Source organism: Melospiza melodia, unplaced genomic scaffold (assembly GCF_035770615.1).
Source record: "Melospiza melodia melodia isolate bMelMel2 unplaced genomic scaffold, bMelMel2.pri scaffold_55, whole genome shotgun sequence".
In the NCBI taxonomy this organism is placed as follows: Eukaryota; Metazoa; Chordata; class Aves; order Passeriformes; family Passerellidae; genus Melospiza; species Melospiza melodia.
The window spans coordinates 2,942,101-2,963,131 of NW_026948799.1; positions in this window are offsets into that span (position 1 = coordinate 2,942,101).

Here is a 21,031-nt window from a genome sequence, read left to right on the forward strand (position 1 = left end):
CTCACTGCCCTGGGCCCTGCTGTGCTTGCAGAGCTGGCTGCACCCAGCCTAAGAGGGGTTTTCCCTATTTGGGGTTTTTTACAGCAATCTCAAACTGCTGAGTTTCCCCAGTGCAAACAGACACACTGCTCAGGTGTGTGCCAGCCCCAGGTGCCACCAAAGCCACTGCAGAGCTGCCCTGGGCCAGCTGTGAGGGTGGATCATCAGCCCAAGCTGCACTGGGCCCCTGCAAGGGGCTGTGGCCACGGGCACTGCACTGACCGCACTGCTGGGTTTGGCTGCCACGGCCAGTGAGAGAAATGAAACTGTCCTTGGAAACACTGGGGAGGACTGGGACATACTGGGGAACACTGGGAATGCTGTGGGAGACCCTGGGACATACTGGGAGTTACACTGGGGAGGACTGGGACATACTTGATACACTGGAAACATTGTGGAGAAGACTGGGGACACTGGGCCATCGTATGGATGACACTGGAGGGAACTGGGTGGGACTGGGAATTGACTCAGGTGTATTGGGAGGGACTGGGCTGTACTGGGAGGGATTGGAGGGGCACTGGGGTTGTGCTGGTTTCTACTTGGTATGAACTAGGCTGTACCGGGGTTGTACTGGTCTGCACTGGGGATGAACTGGGCTGTACTGGGAAGGACTGGAGAAGTTGAATGGGTTCTTCCCGCCTCTGTCGCATCCCATTTGCCGAGACTCCCGCCCATCACCGCCTGAAGCCAATCAGTGCCAGAGATTGGAGACTCGGAGACGGTGCCTACGGTAGCCACTACTCCCATGATGCCCCGCAGCCCGATTGAGCCTAATTGGAGTTGGGACTTCAACACCCATTATGCCCTGCGCTCCACAGAACCCTGGGATCCGCCACCCCTTTGTCCCTTAACTGTCCCCCAAACCCTCCAGGATCCCTCAGTGCCCCCTCAGCGCCCATCTGGGGCCGCCCAAAAGCGTCCCTGGACCCCATGAGTGCTCCCAACCCCACAGATGCCCGGTACAGCCACTTCTGGAAATTCATCTCCTCTCCTCCCCCGCGGCCCCAGAGCCCCTCAGAACACAGTCCTGCGCCTAAAACTCCTGCTGTGGCCCATGCCCTAAATATCCTGGTTAGAGCACGCCAAGCTCCCTGCAAGTGCTCCCGAACAATTTATGTTTCCTCGAGGATCTCAAGTAGTGGCTCGGACTCAGAAGTGTCCCCCAAGAGCCTTCCCGGAGCCTCAAGCGTTGCGTTGGAGCCACTTCCGGGACTACAGCTCCCATCATGCTCCGTGGCGCAGGTCCAGCGCTTTTCCAGCAGGGACTTCATCTCCCGTCATGTCCTGCCCTTCCACCGAGAGCCATTGCAGCTGCTTTTCCAAGTCCCGTGATGCTCCATGGCCCTGTTTAACCATATAAGACCCGCGCCTATAACTCCCATCACCCTCCGCACCACTGAGAGCCCCGTCAGAGCCCCCGAAGGGCCCGCCTGGACCCCGAAGGCCCCAAATTCCCCTCCCCTCACCTCCAAGGGCCCCCGTGGACCCCCAAGTGCTGCCCCGGACCCCGAACTGTCCCTCAGAATCCCTGAGTGCCCCTCCAAGTGCCCACCCGGCTCCACCAAGTGTCCTCCAGGTCCTCAAGTTCTCTCTGAATTCCCTCCCCAGACCCAAAGCTGCCGCAAATCTGCCCCAGAAATTTCACCAGGGACCCCAAAGTGCCTCCCTTGACCTTTTCTGAGAAAAAGATGATAAAAAGGATGAGAAAAAACTCAAATATTGTTTGTTACCATAAAGACAAATAAATAAATTGCCAATGGAGATTACCCAATTAATGAAGGCAATTGTATTACTTAGAACCAATGACCAATAATGTTTTTGGTTCCTAAAAATGTATTGCTTTTTAATATCAATGAAATAAATCGGGCAGGAGATCTTTCTCCTTTTTAATGTCTTTATTAAAAAGGAGCTCAAGTGGGGTGATCTGACAGGTCTCACACTGCCACTGCCCCCAGAAGTGGCACACAGGAGGAGGAAGAGTCCAGTTTGTCCACCGGTCTGCAGGCAGAGCTAGGGGTTCCTTCCTCACCAGAGCACCAGGAGATTCCCAGTATTTTGGTTTGACATTTGATGTCTTCTTTCCAGCCAACATGTTTTTAGGTTAGGATGAGGGGTAAAAAGGGTCTTAGCAGACACTGGATTCCATTCTTCAAGTCTAGACATCACTTTGATCACTCAATTCCATGTTGGTTTGTTGTTTTTAGGGGTTTTTGGCTAGGTTTGGAGAGGGGTTTCCTCATTTGCATGCCAACCCTGATGTCATTTGCATGCCAACTTGGTTGTCCCCTCCTCTTCACCATCCTGGGTGCCATCCTCCAGGAAGCAGCAGGATGCCACTCGACCAAAAGGGGATTCCCAATCATCAACCACAGGGAGTTAACGAAAAGCTATTAACAACAGGTGATTACAACAAGAAACAGAACTCCACCCTGGCAGTAACTGGCCCAACCTGTGAACTCTGCAGCCTTTCAGTAAAATGGGCAACTTCTCTACTCATAACAGCATGACATCCCAGAGAGGGTTTTGTGATATCACTGAGGTAGTTGTGACATCATACAGCTTCTGTGACATCATAGAGTAGGGTGTGAGGCCATAGAGGAGATCATGCCATCATAGAGGGTGGGTCTGTGACATGAGAGAATGGGTTGTGACATCACTGGGTGGGTTTGTAACATCATAGAGGAGGTTGTGACATCACAGAAGAGATTCTGACATCACATTTTGGCTTTCTGACATCATAGAGTCTTTTGTGACATCACAGTGCAGCTGCCTGACATTCCAGGCTGACATCCCTGCATTGGCTCTGTGACATCACAAGGGTGGTGTGTGACACGCTGGAGTGAGCTGTGACATCACAGGTGGCTGTGTGACATCACAGGGGCTGTGTGAGATCACAGGGGCTGTGTGAGGTCACTCTGCCCCGGCCCCCCCAAGATCAGTCCAACCCTGCGCGTGCACAGCGGGGTCCCCTGTTCCCCCGGGTCCCCCCGGTCCTGCAGCCTCCCCCAGAGGATATTCCACGAGATCGACCCCAGAGCCTGACACGTGGACGGGGGGCCGGGGCCCTGGGGGTGGCACAGGGGGACAGGGACCCCCCGGCAGCGTCCCCGTGTCCCCAGGGCCAGAGCCTGGGCCAGGGCTCCTTCACCCTGTTATGAACGAGGGCTTGAGAGCGCTGAAAAAATCCCCAGCAAGGGATCAGCAAAAACCAGATTTGATATTAAGGGACAGCACCACAAAGTTCCTTGGCAAGACTCACTCTGCTCTTGACTGGACAATTCAGGCACACCAAGGAAACAAAGCAACAACAAAACCAAATCAAACTTAGGCAATCAACCCAGAAATGAACTGAGAAGTGTCCCTGTGTGTGTGTGTGACACAAGGGCAGTGAGAGCAAGGATGAAAGGAATACCGCCCAAAAGCTTAACAGGGCTCAAACTGAACAGGACTTAACTTATACCTTACCCTTAACTGATACCTTCAATTTCCCAATTTAGTAAAAACCACCATTTAGCAGGATTTAATCTAATTTATAACCTATGACTTTGCAATTTAACAGAGGAATGACATTTAACAGTATTTAACTCAGCTTATAACTTATATTAAACATAACAACTAGGGAAAACAACAACTCTTAGCAGTGTTTAACTTCACTTAGACCTTGTGACTTAACCTTACCTACAGGCAATGTAGGTAAGGCTAAGTCATCTTGGCCACACTTGGCATCAACAGTTTTCATTGGCAGTGTGAGAACAGGGATGTTGTGCCACTGAGGGAACAAAAACAGTCCTCAGGGCTGCTCCTACAGAAAGCAGGAGCTGGTTGGGCATCAGCAGTGCCTGGAGCAGACAGTGTTTGTGATGAGCTGCAGAGGAGCTGAGCCCAGGGCTGTTGGCCGAGGCTGAGCCCCAAGCAGCATTTCTCAGCTGGCAGGGCGGCCTGAGAAGGAGAGGCGGGAATGCAGCAGCACAGGGCCCATGGAACCAAGGGACCATTGTGACACTGTGGGCCCTGTGAGACCAAGGGACCATTGTGATACTGTTGGGGTCTTGTGAGACCAAGGGACCAATGTGACACTGTGGGGCCCTGTGAGACCAAGGGACCAATGTGACACTGTGGGGCCTGTGAGACCAAGGGACCATTGTGATACTGTTGGGGTCTTGTGAGACCAAGGGACCATTGTGACACTGTGGGGCCCTGTGAGACCAAGGGACCAATGTGACACTGTGGGGCCTGTGAGACCAAGGGACCATTGTGATACTGTTGGGGTCTTGTGAGACCAAGGGACCATTGTGACACTGTGGGGCCCTGTGAGACCAAGGGACCAATGTGACACTGTGGGGCCCTGTTAGACCAAGGGACCATTGTGACACTGTGGGGCCTCATGGAGTCATGGAGAGCACTGTGACATTGCTGGGCCTAATGGAATCAAGGGCACTTTACCGACACTGTGTGGCTCCATGGAATGTAGAGATCATTGTAAGGCCCCATCAAACCAGGGGTCCATTGCGACACCACAGGGCCTCATGAAACCGTGGAGACCATTGTGACACTTTGGGGTATCATGGACCAAGGGGCCACTGTGTCACTGCAAGACCCCATGGTCCCACAATGGTGCCAATGGTCCACTGTGACATTGCAAGGCCTCATTGAACCATGGGGAGACCAGTAGGACACTACACAGCCTCATGGAACCAAGGAGGCCATTGTGACACTGAGGGGACTCATGGAATCACGGAGACCATTGTGGTGCTATATCGGCTAATGGAATAGGCAAAGCATTGTGACACTGTAAGGTCTCATGGAACCAGTGAGACCATTGTGACCCTGGGGGTCCCCACTGAACCAGGAGGACCATTGTGATACTGTGGGGCCTCGTATAACCAAGAGGCCTTTGTGACACTGCAGGGCTGCATGGAACCAAAGGTCCAGGGCGACATTACAGGGCCTCGTGTCATCAGTGGTCCATTGTGACACTGTGGAGCCAAAGGAGACCATTGTGACACTGCAAACCCCCAGGGTCCCAAGGTCCATTGTGACATAGCAGGGCTCCTGGAACAGAGGAGTCACGTGACATTGTGGGACCTGGGGAACAACAGAGACCATTGTGACACTGCAAGGCCTCATGGAATTGTTGGGACCATTGTGGCACTGCAGGGCTATATGGAACCATGGGCCACTGTGACACTGTGGTACCCCATCAGACCAAGGGGCCAGTGCAACACTGCAGGTCTTCTTGTAATCAAGGGGCCATTGTGACACTGTGGGCCCCTGCAAAACCAAGGGAACACAGAACAGGTCTGGCTGGTTTGGCCTCCCAGGGGTCACCTGACTGGTCCAACGGACCTTGGCATGGTAAGCGTCTCTTCTCATCTGCTACTGAAACACTGGGATTCCATGCATTTCTTGCCATGAAAAATAACTCTCCTTCTCCTCCAGGTGGTCATGGCCACAATTGGGATTTCACCTCCATATTTCCTTATATCCAGTGTTTATTCCCATAGGAACATTGCCAGGACAAGTCTGGCTGGCAATGGTTTCTCAAGGGTCAGCTCCTATCTGTCCCTAAAACCCTGAGGAAGGCTCTGTGCTTTCCTTCCAATGGGAAAGAACCACCCACTTCTCCAGCTGACAATGGTGAGATTGGGCTTCCACCTCCAAAATTCCCTAAATCCAAAGACTGCTCCCAGACTAAATCTGCCATTCCTGACAAGTCTGGCTGACCTTGGACTAGTGAGGCTCTCATCTGCCTTCCAAACACTGGGGCTCTGTGCTTTTCTTCCTTTGGAGAGGAACTGTCCTTCTCAGCCAGTTGCCCATGGCCAGAATTGGGATTTCACCTCCAACATTGCCTGCTGTGACAGACTGGAGGAGATTGTTGTCCAGAAACATTGCATGTGTGAGAGAGGAAGGGGCAGGTCCAGCTTTGCCCTGCCCTGGAACCCCAATCCCCCCAGAGCCTCTATCCCAGCCCAGCAGTGGCTGCCAGTCCCTGGCACAGCACAGGCAGTGCTCCACAGCCACCTCTGGAGCCCCCAGCCCAGCTCCTGAGGGACCAAATGAGCCCAAGTTCCACCTGGGGGAAGGGCCCAGGAAGACCCAGGGGTATTTAAGGCTGACCACAAGTCAAGCACACATCTCGACCCTACCTCCTCTTGGAATTTCCATCTGAACAACAATGATATCCAGGAGTTGGTAGCTCTGTGTGTGCTTCTCTGTATCTTTTTTGTCTTTCTTTCTGTGTTTTCTTCTGTTTCTCCTGCAAATTTTGATTAACATTAAATTGAACAGGCTTAGATTTTGTGAAGTTGAATGGGCAAAGTCAATGCTTTCAGAAGTGTTTTATGTTGGTTGAATGTCTGTCATAGTTTGACAAGAGAAGAGTTTTACAAAGTAATACAAAACGTTTTGTGTAACTGACAATCTGTTAATCCACTAAGATACTGAACATGCCTCTGTGAAACACATACGTTAAAGATGAAAAAACCCAGGAACCTCCTCATGCTTTTCCAGTCAACAAAGAAGCAGCGGGCCTTGGCCCTGGCCCCCATCTCAACCAAACCAAACCAAACCAAACGAAACCCAGGAACCCTGCCGTGGGCTGAGCCCCTTCCCCCCTACCCAGGCTGCCCCCCCCCCCCCCCCCGCCATTGGCCCCATTCTAACTAAACCAAACCCCAACAACCACCAAACAGGAAAACAAAAGAGGCTACAAAACCCCAACCAGAACAAAGCTAGCCACAGCTATTAAAATCTTACCATCAAGTCCCCTCCCCTCAACACAACTGAAACCAAAAACCTCTACAACCTACAACCCATAAAAAGTAACCCTAAAACTAAACTTGAACACAAAAAGCCCCAAAAACCAACTATAAAACCAATCCTAACACAACCCAACCATTACTTCCACTACAAGTTACTGGTGGGTCGGGTGTTAACCCTTTCCATACTTCAATCCTCTAACAAGTAAAAGAACGATAAAATACAAACATATATTTAAAAAAAACATTAAACCATCAAGATCAGTAATGAAGAAAATAAATCCCAATTAAAAAAGAAGAAAAAATACCTTAATCTTAAAACTAAAATCCTCTTATAAACCATAAAAACCACTCTTTTTCTTTATAACACATAAAACTATAAAAAAATTCAAATTATTATCAAACAAAAACCTCCCTACTAAGAGACAAAAAAATAATAAACTGCAATTCCCTAAAAAGTTTAAACAGAAATAAAAAGTAATCCAGTACCCTTAAGAGAAGATCTCTATTCCCAGAGATGAAGATATTTTAAAAGTAAACAATAAAAACATTTCCCTTTGAACAACTCATGTTTAAAACAATACCTCATTAGTTGACATGGCCCACCAACAAGATGCAAACAATCTTGTAGCTAAAAAAACAACTTCACAATAACAAATTTCCCCAGACAGCTGTAAGCCATAACAAAATTAAAAACCACAAAAAATATTTTTTCCTCTTGTAAAAAAATTTCCATAACCATAACAAGAAAAACTTCTCTCCCTAAATAAACTAAAAAAATCTATCCTAGAAATAGTAAAATAACTAGAAATTTTAAGTTCACTTAAGTTTACATTGTCAGTAAAAAAAAAGTTGTAAAGTAAAAAAGGTTTTCCAAAAAGTTTATTTTAATTCTTACTACCTTTTTTCTTTTTTAACTTATTTTTAAAAAAATTTTCTTCATACCTTTAAAAAATTTTAAGCGTACTTTACCTTTCTCATAATCCTATTTCACAATAAAATAAATACATAAATAACTAACTGAAACTAAAACCCACCACACTCATCAATCCATTAATTAAGAAATATCAAGATTAGAAAAATCCTAAATTAACAACCCAAAACCACTACAGTGTCATAATAAACCTTTTGCTAAAGTTTCTCTGATTTTCCAAAGTTCCCAGTAAAGGCTGTTTTGTTGTTTTGAGCTCCTGACAATCCCTTGTTGGTATTTCTCCAGTGCATCCAACTCAGAGGACACTAACAATTGTAATTCCTTTTAAATGTCTCCTCAAGAAAGTTTTTTATTGGATGGGAGTCAGGGCTTGTGTGTCCTGCTTGGCCCAGCCCAGGCAGGGCTTTTCCAGCCACATTCCACACTCCATTTCCCAGCTGGAGCCGCTGGTGCCTCTGAGTTGTGCTGCCCCAGCCCCAGGGACGCTCTCCTTGTCTGCCCATTGCCCCACGGTCTCTGGGCAGGGATGGCCTCAGTGGGGGCTGCTGACATCCTCAGCACCTTGGAGGCTGCTGTTGAATTTTCCTGCTCCAGGGGCTTGTTCAGCCTTCAGCTCTTCAGTGCAGGAATTTGGTGTCCCAGGGCTCATTAATGTTCAGAACACTTTAACAAGCCAAGCCTCTGGGAATAATTTGATTTTAATTTTCAAATCAGTTCTGGTTAATTTGACAGATCTCAGTAGTAAATCCACAGTGAAGGCAATATATTTAAAAAGACAGTGAGAAAAGATTTTTCAGGTCCTGTTTAGTTTTTTTTTTCCTCCTAATAAATTGATATGTGCAATCTCCAATTGATGCTGATTGCAAGAACCTCCTCATGCTGTTTGAATAGATATGAAAATCAAGACCCTTCATGGCTGACAATCAATCAGACTCTGTCCCTACCCCCACTCCACCATTTCCCCCATCCAAGCCCTGGCACTCCGAGCAGCCTTGTGCAAATCTGAGCTCCCTCCAGCCCAGGCTGCACCTGCAGCTTTCAGCTCCTTGGGTCCAACTCCCACCTGCTTTCCTTGGAGAAGGAACTGCCCGAGACACAGAGGGATGTTCATTTCTTGTCAGCCAACAAAGCCAGGGGAAGGCACGGCTCTATCAAATGCAAAAGTCATTCCTCTGCTGGATATTAAATCCACTTAGCACAGCAGAAAGCCTCAGAACAATGGAAAGCACCTTCTGTGCCCAGCACAGATCCCAAGGTCCCCCCAAACACTCCCTGCCCCAATTCTGCCCAGATTTGCTCTTTGCACACATGAGTCACAGGCTGAAGTCAGGAGCTCCCTCCATGGCAAGAGGAATGAAAAGAGAGCAAGGGGATGATGAGGTCTCCTGTGCAGAACCAAGGCCCAAGTGCAGCCCCTGCAGTGGGAACCACAACTCATCAGGTTTGTGTCCTTTGGGCTCAGGGACTGGTGAGACTCAGAGGCACGGAAAGGTTTCTTGCCAACAAACACAAATTGAATATTTGAACAGTTTAATAACCATCACAGCTCTTCTCTCAGCTCTCTGGAATGTCCCAGCAGCATCTGACATGTCCACCATCCCCAATAGATTTTTATGCAGGAACAGTTTTAGACATAGATATAAGAAAAGGTAATTCTGTGATAGATATAAAGACAATTAAGATGTTGCCTTATGTGATATTTATTTAAATTTCAGAAATTTTGGGCAACTCCCTGAAGCTCAAAGCATGAAACCAGTCAGTTATGAGTCACTTGAATGACCACAGAGCATCTGGTGGAGGAAATCTGGGACCAATGGGAAGAAGAAATATCCAGCTGGTCTGGTGAAGAGATGTCCTTAGACATGGCCATTTAACCAAGAGAGATGGAAGCACTTGATGAAAAAGAGAGGGATTAAATATTAGACTGATTATTTGTGACACAAGTAGATGGGAAGATCAGTATTTCTTCTCTTGCCATCAGTACACTTCCAGGAAATCCCTGTTTCTGGTGGGAAAAGGTTGCCATTCCTTAAGAGTACTCAAATTGCACAGATAATCAATATTTGCTTGTATATTATGGAACTAACAGTTATTAAAACCTGAGCCCCTTTCCAGGCAGACATCAGTTGTGCGCCAATGAACAGGCAGTCCCATTTGTGACCTGAGGTGCCCAGCTTCGAATGGATCTCTCCAAGAGCACCTGAGGGAGAGCAGAGCACCTTGCAAGCTGCAGGTCCGTGACAGCCCCGCAGGGCTCCTGTCCCATCAACATCTACTCTGCTCCAGTCTGAAACAGGGCCCAGCATGGTGCTGGGATCCCAGAGAGCGGAGGTGCGTGCTGGAATTCAATGCCCTCCCCATCTCGCAGCAGCCCTGCATTTCCCTCCTGCAGCCTTGATCTCCAGCAGAGCCATGGAGGCTCTTTGGGCTCTGGACTGTTCCTGTAGCCCCCAGAGCAGCTGAGCTCTGCCTTTGGCACAGTCAGGCCTGGCCAATGCAGCCCATGCTCAGCAATTGCTTGTGTGTGCCTGGCCTTGCTTTCAGCCCTGGCAGCAGCTGTGTGGCCCCTTTGTGGCCCTGTGCTGGCCCAGCCATGGTGGCCCAGCCCCTGTGCAGGCCCAGCCCAGGCCAGGAGCATTGCGGCTGGGAACAGCCCCTTTGCTGTGGTGCCCACAGCAGCCCTGGGGCTCTGTGCCCCATGGCCTCCCTGCTGGGCAGCCTCTGCCAGCTCCTGCAGAGCCCGTGGCACCTGTGGGGCTGCACAGACAGCCCTGCCCTGGGCTGTGCCGGCCTCTGGGCCAGCAGAGAGGCAGCCAGGGCTGGCCATAGCCGGGAAAAGGCCCTGAGCCCTGCAGGAGAATGGAGCTGGGCCACAGCCAAACTCAGCCCAGGACAAAGCTGGGCTCAGCAGCCAGGGCTGCCAAGGGCTGGGCACAGAGACTGGTGCTGACAAATGTCCTGGGCCCCCTCCCTGCTCTGCCCATGCCTCCAAGGGCACAGAGCATCATCCTCTCTGGGCCACTTGCCTGTTTTCAATGCCTTTCACAGGCACTGGCCCTGCCCCACAAGGCCCGGCCTGAGTCCTTGCCCCTGCACGCTCAGCCAGGCTGAGATGGACACTGATGGTTTCTGTGCCAGGGTCTCTGAGCCCAGCCCAGCTCCCTGCAAGCTCTGCCAGCTGCCCTGAGCTCTGGGCAGCACCAAGGGCCTCTCCCCAGCCCTGCAGGCTCTGGCCCCACAGCTCTGCTCAGGCCAGGCTGCTCTGGGCACTGCCCCACGGCCTCAGCCCCTGTCAAGGGCACAGCAGCAGCTTCAGCTGCCACAGGACTGAGCCCCAGCCATGGGGGAAGGTGCTTGGCCAAGACCAAAGGAGGCTTCCTGGCTGCCCTGCTCTCCGCTGCCTGAGGTGCTGAGAGCTCTGCAGCCCCTGCTGCCATCCCATCTGCCCAGGGCAGCACAAGAGCCCCGGCCTTGGGGCCCTCAAGAGCTGCTCCTGCTCCAGGCCCAGGGCCCATGCCAAAGCTGGGGCAGCCACAAAGCTGTGCCCATTTCTATTCATTGCTGCTCTGATGGGGATGGATCCTCAGCCACCTGGAGGTTGCTGATGAATTTTATTACTCCACAGACCTCTTCTTTCTTGATTTCTTCAGTTCAGAAATTCAGAGAGAAAAGCTCATAAATATTTGTTCAAAATGCCTGAACAAGAAAAGCCCCATGGAATAAGTCAAGTTTTAAATTCATCTGTGGTTAATAATGCAGATTTCAGAAGTATATTCTAAGTGAATACACTATATTGATAAAAATGCAGAGAGAACAGTTTTGTCCTGGAATTTTCCTGTTTATAGATTGATATCATCTATGTCCAATTGGTATTGACCCGCAGCACCTTCTAATGCAGTCTGAATATGAAAATCAAGCCGCCCCATGGCTGACAATCAATAACACTTTTTACCCACCCCTCTCCACCATTTCCCTCATACAACCCCTGGCACTCCCATGGATCAGGAATGGTGTGGCCAGCAGGAGCAGGGCAGGGATTCCTCCCCTGTGCTCAGCACTGGTTGGGCAACACCCTGAGTGCTGTGTCCAGTGCTGGGCTCCCCCAATTTAGGAAGGACATGGAGGGGATGGAGTGTGTCCAGAGAATCGCAACAAGGCTGGGGAGGGGTCTGGAAAACAAGTCCTGTGAGGAGAGCCTAAGGGGGCCAGGGTTGTTTATCCCAGAGAAGAAGAGGCTTGGGAGAGACAAGGCAATGTCAGGGCACAGGTTGGACTCAATGATCTCCAAGGTCTTTTCCACCTTTGCTGATTCTGGCATTCTCTGAAACCACCCATGGAGCCATTGCAGGAAGAGCCCTGAGCCTCCTATTCAGCAGCTCCAGCAGCCCAGGTCCCTCAGCTTCTCCTGCCAGCCCCAAAGCCCATCCTGTCAGTCCTGCAGAGCCTCTGAAGCTCCTCCTCACTGCCCAGAACAGGGAGCCCCAGAGCCAGACACAGCAGCCCAGATGTGCCCCCCTGGCCTGGGGTGCCTCTGGCAAGGGAGCAGCACCAGGCACTGCAGAAGCCTGCAGACAATTCCTGCAGCACTTGTAGGATGATCCTGTTGCCCAAGGCACGTTCCCATGGGGCCAAGTCAGGAACTGCAATGGGGAGTGGGGCCAGAGAGGAAAGGGCAAACAGGGATGGGGTGTTTGCAGGGGAGGGGACAAGGGTGGGCAATAGGAAGAAGTTTGTAGCAGGAAGAGGAAACCATAAAAAGGTGAAGCAGAAGAAATGCTCAGGGCAGTTTAGGGGTGTCTGCTAGGCAGCCCTGACTCTGAGCAACAGCATCTGCAGTGGCACAGGAAACTCCCAGCTGATGGGAACAAACTTTCTGGCTGACTGCAGAGGCCAGGACAAAGCTGAGTGTTTTCCCTGGTGTCCCCCAGCCCTTGCTGGCCCCAGGGGCTGATGGCATTTGTGCTCCCTCAGGTTCATGTCCCCACACCAACAGCATGGGGGTGCTCCCCCTGCTGTGTGCAATGCAAACAGGGGCTGCTGAGCCAGGGATGCCATGTGTGTGCCTGCAAGGATGGGGCCCCTGTGTGAGCTGGGGGAGAGGCCAGGGCTGCAGAGGGGGGATGTTGTTGACAGCTCCATGAGGACGCTCTGGGATGCTGCCCTGGGCTGTGCAGCGCACTGGGGATGGATCAGCCCCTGCTCTGCTGCTCCTTCCCGTCTCCCCCAGGGACCTTGCAGAGCCCCAGCCATGCTGTTTGCCCCCAGCCTGTCCATGTCCAGCCTAGGGGTTGCTCACAGGGGTTTTCTGTGCTGAGCATTGGCCTGCCTGTGTTCTTGAGAGAGCCTGGGCAAGGAGCCTGGAGCCCCCAGGTCCTGGCCTAAGGCGTCTGTGCTGCCCCAGCAGTGCCCATGGCCTGTCCCTGCTGCAGCCCCAGCACTGCCACCCCCAGGGCTGTGCCCGGCCCCGAGAGCACTCAGGCCCTACAGGAACACCAGGGCCACCAGGGCAGCGGGGCAGGGCCATGGCAGCAGCACTGGCAACACCAAGTGCTGCTGCTGCTGGGCACAGCTGCTGGGCCAGCACTGATCTGGCCCCAGCTCTGCACACAGACATTGCTGCTGCAGGTCCAAGGAAGGCAACAAAAGGGCATCTCTACAGAAAACATAGCTGGGAGGTCCTTTATTTCATTTAAAGGCACTGAGAGCAGAGCCCCTCACTGACACAGTCTCTGGCCACAGGGAAGGTGGAGAGAAACAAAATGAGATATGGCACAACCAATTACATTTCTTTTTTGACAATATTGAAAAATTTGAAAAAAAAAACCCACAATCAAACCAAGAAAAATTATCAAAGATAACTTTTATTCCAAGGGATTTGCAGAAATTGAACAGAAGTTTAATGTTTCTGAAAGCATCCAGTGATCAGTCTCCACACTGCGGCCTTGAGCTCCTGGTTCCTAAGGCTGTAGATGAGGGTGTTCAGGGCTGGAGGCACCACCGAGTACAGAACTGATAGGGCCAGATCTAGAGATGGGGATGAGATGGAGGGGGGCTTAAAGTTGGCAAATATGGCAGTACTGACAAACAAGGAAACCACGGCCAGGTGAGGGAGGCAGGTGGAAAAGGCTTTGTGCCGTCTTTGCTCAGAGGGGATCCTCAGCACTACCCTGAAGATCTGCACATAGGAGAAAACAATGAACACAAAACAGCCAAGTCCTAAAGAGGCACTGATAGCAATGACCCAAAGTTCCCTGAGGTAGGAATTTGAGCAGGAGAGCTTGAGGATTTGGGCCATTTCACAGAAGAACTGGCCCAGGGCATTGCCATGGCACAGGGGCAGGGAAAATGTGTTGGCTGTGAGTAGCAGAGCATTGAGAAAGCCACTGGTCCATGCAGTTGCTGCCATGTGGGCAAAAGCTCTGCTGCCCGGGAGGGTCCCGTAGTGCAGGGGTTTGCAGATGGACACGTAGCGGTCGTAGCACATGATGGTCAGGAGGGCAAGCTGTGATCCGAGGAAGAAGATAATCAGAAAAACCTGTGCAGCACATCCAGTGTAGGAGATGTCCCTGGTGTCCCAGAAGGAATTGTGCATGGCTTTGGGGACAGTGGTGCAGATGGAGCCCAGGTCAGCGAGGGCCAGGTTGAGCAGGAAGAAGAACATGGGTGTGTGCAGGTGGTGGCCGCAGGCTACGGCGCTGATGATGAGGCCGTTGCCCAGGAGGGCAGCCAGGGAGATGCCCAGCAAGAGGCAGAAGTGCAGGAGCTGCAGCTGCCGTGTGTCTGCCAATGCCAGCAGGAGGAAGTGCCTGATGGAGCTGCCTTTGGACATTTGTTGTGGCTGGCCACGGGGCTCTCTTCATGGAGAAAAAGACAGTGAAGGTTAGATGAGATACCTGCAACCAAAATAAAAGCCATTTCCCATACATCCTCCCTTGGAACACACAGACATGGTGTTTAGTATTTTGAAGATCTGGTGTTTTCTTTATAAGCTTCCCCATGTGTATCCTGGTATTCTTGGATATCATAAACCCTCAGCATTTCTGCTGCCCCCAGGGAGAACAGGACAAGTTCTATGAGGCGAAGTGATGAGTTAAGACTGAGAGGAGATAGTCTGTCATTCTGACCTGTTTGGAGTTTGTCTGTGTTTTAACCTTGCTCAGGTGGAGGGTGATCACCTTCTCATGCTTCCCCTGAAATGTCACCAGGCACTGCTGAGAGCAGATGGATTACCCACAGCCCAGCTCCACATTTGTAACCAGGGATTCATGTTGTTCATTTCACCAACCCAGCAGCATTTTCACTGTCACAGCACCTCTGCCTTTCCCCAACAATCGTATAACTCAGAGATGCTTTAGGACAGGTTTGACCCTGGATTGAAGCTCCCAGCTTGGACTGAAATCTCAAGGAGATTCCCAAGTGTCCTTATGATGGCATTGGATGAAGGGAGATGCAGCTCCTTCCCTGGCTGCACTGACAGCATTGCCCAGAGCCGGGCACTGGGGACAGCGTCACCCTGAGCCAGCTGTGCCCCCTGCCAGAGCCCCCAGTGCTGGGCAGCTGCTCCCAGCCCTGTGCTCTGCAGAGGGAACTGGGCCCAGGGCTGCAGAGCTGCCCCATGGCTCTGCTGCAGCTCTGCCTGCACAGGAGGGGCTGCACGCCTTGGAGCCCCGGCATTGAGGGCAGAGGCTTGGCTGGGGGACAGGAGGGAGGGGGCTTGCTTAGAGGGAGAGGCTGCACTGGAGGGGATCCTGTGGGCATCTCTAATCTCTCCCTGCCACAGCATTGGTGGGTTTTGTTTTCTCTCATTGCCTGATCTTCTCTCTGCTTCCTGGAGATTTTCCCCCTGCAGGTGTTTCCCTGTGCCTGATCTCTTCCTGCCAGCACTCACAGACCCCAAATCTCTGTGCACTCTCCTTGGCCCTACAGAACCCTGCCTGTTTGCAGGGCACTGGCTGGGGGCAGGTTCTGTTTGCAGCTTGGAGAAAGGACAGCTCAGACTGAGCCTGATTGTTAAGAGCAAAAGTGCTGCTGGTGCTGTCCATGGGCAAAGTGCCTGAAAGCACATTAGGGATGTCCTGTGCACCTATTGATCACTAAAAGCAACAGTTTGGATGTGTCAGGCACTTGTCAAAATTCATAATCAGCCTTTAATATTTATCCCCCCTTCCCTGCCATTGTCCAGTAGTAGGAAACTGAATAAAAAATCACTGGAATTTTCCTCATTTTTATCAAAATCTTTGTCTTGGAAATACTGCATGACTGATCAGAACCCCTCAGCAAGTCAGAGCTTCATGAGCATTTCACCTCCCCTGCACCACAAATACTCAGAGTTGTACTGCCAGGGTCTGCAGGCATTGGGATGTTCCAGCTTCAGGAGATCACTCCAGGAGCTGCAGCTGCATTGTCCTGCAGCCAGAGGTTCCTGTGCCAAGGGCTGGCAGTGATTCTGCCCCAGGCACTTCTCAGCACCTTCCCAGCCCTGCCTGATTGAAGCTCTCTATGCTTCTCTGCTGTGCCCGGGGTGGCTGTAGGCAGTGCCCCAGCCCTGCTGGGCTGGCAGAAGAGCTGCTCATCAAGAGAAATGTGCTTTTGAAGCTTTTCTTGGTTACCAGCTCAGCAGCACAGACACAGCACAAGGACTTTAATGAGCCTCTGGGGCTTTGTGCTCAGGCCCTGAACATCAGTCCCTGAGAGGGAGCTGAAGAAACCTCTCCAGAACTCCAAGTCAGAATCCAACTCCAAAGTTTCTTGGACTTTTAATGGGTCCCACTGAGAGACACGACTGAGAAAGTGTCTCCAGGCCCCAGGAAGAACAGAGAACTGGAGGCAGTGATGACAGGTGGGGACAAAGAGAAGCCAAGTCTTGGTGCCCTGGGGCACAGCAGGGTCTGTGCCACAAAGAGCTGTGAGAAGACATCTTGTGCTGAGGCCCTGGGGCCTCCTGGCACAGCCCCAGCCAGGCTAGGCACTGTCAACCCCTTGTCCTGCCCTCAGCATCCCCCCCTAGCCCACATCCCAGTGGCCTCAAGGATCTGCTGGAAGGAGTCCCTGGGGAGCCTTGCTCAGCAATGGCCCTGGGGGCTCCTGAATGCTCACAGAGTTTTTTAAAGGACTTTGGGTTTGGCTTTTGCCTTGGAGTCTCTGAGAGGTTTGTGCAATCATGGCTCCCAAATACCTGCTTTAATTAATCCCTGGAGAGGCTTTATCAGTAAAAACACTCATTGGGGTTCATTAATACTTCAGGGTACTTCAGTTATTTTAAGGTACTTGGTGTTTCCCTTTGGATACAGACTCTGGGAGAGGTTTTGCAATCATGGCCCCAATTATCTATTTTAATGAGTCCCTTGAGAGCTTTGTACTGACACTCAGTGGGGCTCATCAATGCCTTGAGATACTCAAGGTTTTAAGGTACTTGGGATTTTTGTTCCCACACTGAGTGTCTGAGAGGTTTTTGTGCCATCCTAGCCTCCAATTCTCTCCTTTAAGGAGTCCATGAGGAGCTTGTGTTGGGGATGGATCTCAGTAGGACCCATTAGTGCTCTGAGACACTTTGGGTGTTTTCTCTGACTTTGACTCCTGGACAGGTTTGTGCAATCTCCTCCCAGGCCCTGAGGTTCCAGGGCTCAGCTCCAAATGCACAGTGAGGCTCATGAGGATCAATCCTGTCCTGACAAACCCTGGCTCTGCCTTGATTTCTCTCTGCTCCAGTGCAGTTAGTTAGGAGGGTTTCCTTTGACAGTTATAAAAATAATTCAAAGAGCTTCTAGGAAATATGCATTCCTATTTTAAAAGGGTGTCTTTTATTGCTGTTCTTACTACACAAGAGGTGATTGCAGCATTCAGTGACTGATATGGATGCAGGGACTCTCCTAAGGAGCCCTGGCCTGCTCAGAAAAGCTGTGCCTTGAGCTCTGAGCCAGTGTGGACAACCTTGCTCCACATACCCCAAGCCCATTGTGTCTCTCCTCACTCACCTGGGACCTGCTTTGTTTGGAGAACTGGCTAAACTCAGCCAAAGAGGGATTTACCTTCTTTTCCTTTTGAAGCAATCTAAACCTCCTGAGTTTCCCCATTGCAAACAGACATCCTCCTCGAGTGTGTGCCGTGCCCAAGCTGCCACCAGGAGCACTCCAGACCTGCCCTGGGCCAGCTGTGAGGGTGGACCATCATCCCAACCTGCACTGGGCTGTTGCAATGACTGTTGCCATGGACACTGCACTGACCCCACTGCTGGGTTTGGGTGCCATGACAACCCCCATCTGTTCAGGTTTCCTTGGAAACCAGCCCAAGGAGCCATTTCTGCAACCAGATTCCATGGCCACTTGCCTGCAGAGCTGTTGCTGCCCTCGGCTGCCATGGCAATCCTCAGGACAAAGCAGTGCCAGGGCTGTTCCAGGTACAAGTGCAGTGACACTCGTTGGTGCCACCAGGTGCCATAGCAATGGCCATGGGGACCCGTTCCTTGGTTTGGTGCCATGGCAACCAATGCCCGGAGCCGTTGTGATGGTTGGTGGCCATGGAAAGCTGCCCTGGCCCCGTGCTCAGGGTAGTGTCAGTGCCCAGAGCCAGAGGGGATCCCTTGCTGGGGGCTGTGCCATGGCCACCTGCCCTGTGCCGCGCTGGCCGCTCTGGCACCAGGAACCAGCAGCCACCGGCACTGCCAGGGCCAAAGGCCAGGTCAGCCAGACAGAAGGGGGCAGGGCTGGGCACTGTTCCCATGGCAACCGGCACTGGGGGGGACACCTGGGTCACCTGGCCTGACAGTTGCCATGGAAACCCCTGGCAGGGACTGAGGGCACAGCCCCTGGCGCTGAGACACTGCTGGGCCGGGTGCTGAGCACAGGGCTGAGCACACAGAGATGGTTTTGTTCTTGCTGAGCTGCAGCACAGCCAAGGCCTGTCCTGCCCCTCATCCAGCCACGCTGGGGAGGGGCTGGGGCTGCGGGGGAGCTGGGCAGGGACACAGCCAGGACAGGGGACCCCAACTGAGCCCGGGCATAGCCCAGACCAGAGCACATCATGCTCAGGGTGTGAAGGGGGGGAACAAGGAGGAAGGGGGGAATTTTGGAGGGAGGGCTTTTGCCTTCCCAGGGAACACCTAGGCAAGAGGGGGCCCTATTTCTCCAGTGGGCATGGTCACTACCAAAGACACAGAAACCAACTGAAGGAATTGTGTCATTTATATCATGCACAGCTGCAAAGATTTACAAAAGGACAAGCTCAGCAATCCATCATAACTCATCATTGCATTTTGATGACTAACCCCTTGGTGAAACACTGGAGGTGTTTGTGGCAGACAAAGATTCTGGCTGACTATCAAGGTACACCTTACAGACATCAGGAGTACTTTAGTGACACCATTCTTCATTCTTTTTTCTCATTCTCATTCGAGTTAGGAACAAGAGTTCTGTTGTGCCTGGAGCTGGCACCTTTTTAATTCCAGAATAATGCCCTGAGGCCCTTTGCTGTTCAGCTTTCCCATGCTGTCTGTGGCTAATAAGGCTTGGGGGGCCCTTTCCCCTCTGGCTGGAAGGGGCTGGGTCCCAGTCCCTGAGGGGCACCCAGGCTCCTGGATGGAATTCCTGTGCAAGTCCCTCAGTGTCACAGCAGCCTTCACATGGAGCCCCGTGGATCAGAGCATGTTCCACAGGGGCCCTTGGGACAAACAGGGAGATCTGGTCTGGCAGGATGTGTAAAACAATCTCCTGTCAGATCTACTTTTCCTCACACAGGATCCTTGGCTGCAGGGACACATTCCCATTGTTCCTGCCCAGGTTTCAGGACTCAGAGTTGTCTTTCCTAGGAGTTGCTCCTTCAGCTTCCTCGGGAGGGCCATTTGGCCTCTGGACCCACACTCTGGCTCCATTATTAGGGCTGCTGCATCCAAACCCTTCATCCCCACAACGGTGCTGACTGGAGCTGGATCTCCTTTTTTCACAATCGTTCTTAAAATTGCAAGATCAATAATTGTGCTACCCTGTCATGGGGTTGAATAATCTAATCCTGGTCACTATTGTTTAACAGAATTGTTTAACAGAATGGCATCTCTTCACCGAGCATGGCGAGCAGGTAGAATGCAATCCCGGAACAAAAGTGTATGGCTGAATGGCAAATGATTCTGACAAGAGGAAAAGGGAAACAAGACCCTGTGCCAGTGGGGCAAATCTCTCCCAGGAGTGATTCACAGAGTTCTCATCTTTCCCCACCACCGTTCCAGCAAGGGGGCCTGGACCATTTGGGAGTTGGTTGCTCATGACCACCCTCCTCTGTCGACGGAAGGAGACCAGGACATAAATTAGATCATCACAGGCCCAATTTTATTGATCAGTTCAGCAAGTTAAATACAGTTCATAATGAGCTTCATACATATTGCAAAAGTTGAGCTCAGGATTGGTTAGTTACATATCAGCAACTACGCCTATTTCTGCATTCTTATGGTTATACTTTTGATACTTTCTACATATTCTCAGGAAGAATCTCTCTTCCCTATCCTCATGTTGCGGCAAGGGCATTCTGTCCTTGCCTGTCATTGGTCACTGACTGCTGAATTCTCCTTTCAGCTTACTGACTGCTGACTTCCCTCTCTCAGCTTGACCAGTGGCATTATGTCAGCATGGCCTTTCTCAGCTAACCAATTATTAATAATACTCTCCACACTCCTCTCCCAGCCTTTTCCAGTCTTCTTGGCCGTCCCTCAGTGACAAGGCCCTCTGGCCCATGACCACGGGGACTTTGTGGGACACCTGGACACAGAGCCCAAGTGTCAGAGGCAGTGGGGAGAAGGGGATCTCACCTGGCCAACAGAGCCACGGCAAAGTGGTGGGTGTCAACACAGAGCAGCGTGTCCCAGCCACACCTGCGTTCCATTGCCACCACCACATCCTCACAGCGGCGAAGGCAGAGCAGGGACTTCAGGGTGCGCACTGCAAACCTGTGTGCACAGCAAAGCCCAGGTCACTGGGCCAGTGCAGGCAGCACTGGCTCCTTCACAAGCCACATGGCAGGGACAGGAGGAATGGGATGGATCACCTTTTGGGGCCGGTGGCTAGGCTGTGCTCTTCTTGCATCCCTTCCAGAATGTATCGACCTCCTCTGGCATATCCAGAGTGCTGAAGAAGCATGGAAGAGGAGATGCACAAACAGCCAGTGGAAATACACCTTTAATATCCATGGCAGACAGGGCACCTGGAAGATCTTCCACATCACCACAGTTGCCTGCAAAGGACAAAGCCCACTGAGACCGCGCTCAGTGCCGAGGTGTGCGTGTGGCAGGGCCCGAGTGTGGCGGGGAGAGGCC